Source organism: Salvelinus sp. IW2-2015, linkage group LG8 (genome assembly GCF_002910315.2).
Source record: "Salvelinus sp. IW2-2015 linkage group LG8, ASM291031v2, whole genome shotgun sequence".
In the NCBI taxonomy this organism is placed as follows: Eukaryota; Metazoa; Chordata; class Actinopteri; order Salmoniformes; family Salmonidae; genus Salvelinus; species Salvelinus sp. IW2-2015.
The window spans coordinates 10,948,024-10,949,137 of record NC_036848.1 but is presented as its reverse complement, the minus strand read 5'-3'; the positions used below and the strand labels follow the sequence as shown (position 1 = coordinate 10,949,137).

General features: G+C 42.3%; 1 pseudogene; it reads left to right on the top strand.

Moving 5' to 3' along the window:
* The first annotated feature begins 484 nt into the window (after positions 1 to 484).
* LOC139028104 (protocadherin alpha-13-like) overlaps positions 485 to 1,114 on the top strand; it is a 4,139-nt pseudogene continuing 3,509 nt past the window's right edge.

The window sequence follows — 1,114 nt, the reverse complement described above, 5'->3', positions numbered from 1 at the left end:
AGTGCTGCAGAAAGCTTTAGACCGAGAGAAACAGCCCGTTATCCAGCTCACACTGACCGCTGTAGATGGAGGAAAACCTCCTAGATCCGGGACTTCACAGATCATTGTCAACGTAATAGATGTCAATGATAACACGCCAACATTTGCTAAACCACTTTACAAGGTCCGCGTTAATGAAAATGTATCTMTAGGGACAAAAATATTAAAGATGGAAGCTACAGATTTAGACCAGGGTGTGAATAGTGAACTTGTTTATTCATTTAGCAAACGTGGTAGTGTTAACTCGGCTGATGTGTTTTCTATAGATCAACAAAGTGGCGAAATTACTGTAAAATCTAAATTGGATCATGAACAAAACGCAGCATATGAGCTACGTGTGCAAGCTACGGACCAAGGACATTCACCTCGTAGTGGTTATTCTAAAGTGTTAGTTGAAGTTATTGATGTCAATGATAATGTTCCTGAGGTGTCCGTGACGTCACTCATGAGCCCTGTCAAGGAGGATGCTGAGATAGGGACAGTGGTTGCCTTGGTGACAGTAACTGATATAGACGGAGGTAAAAACGGACTTACCAACTGTAAGATTGTTGGGTCTGTTCCTTTTAAACTAAAGTCAAACTACAAAAACGATTATTCGTTAGTGGTCGACGGGCCTCTTGACAGAGAGAGCGCTTCTCAGTATAATGTCACCATCACAGCTACGGATGAAGGGACCCCGCCTCTCTCCAGCACAAGCGATATTACAATACATGTTTCTGATGTAAATGACAACGCTCCTCGATTCTCTGAACCCGTYGCTAATGTTTATGTGAAAGAGAACAGTCCGGTAGGAGACGTCATTTATACSATGTCTGCCTTTGACCCAGATTCAGATGAAAATGCAAAGATTACGTATTCGTTATTAGAAACACGCCTTCCAATATCATCATCTGTAAAAATAAACTCGGATACTGGAGATYTAATCAGTCTGCAGTCTTTTAACTATGAGGAGATACAAACATTCCAGTTCAAAGTTCAGACCACAGACTCTGGTGTTCCTCCACTCAGCAGCAACGTGACTGTGAACGTTTTTATCCTGGATGAGAATGACAACAGTCCTGGGATTCTCGCGCCC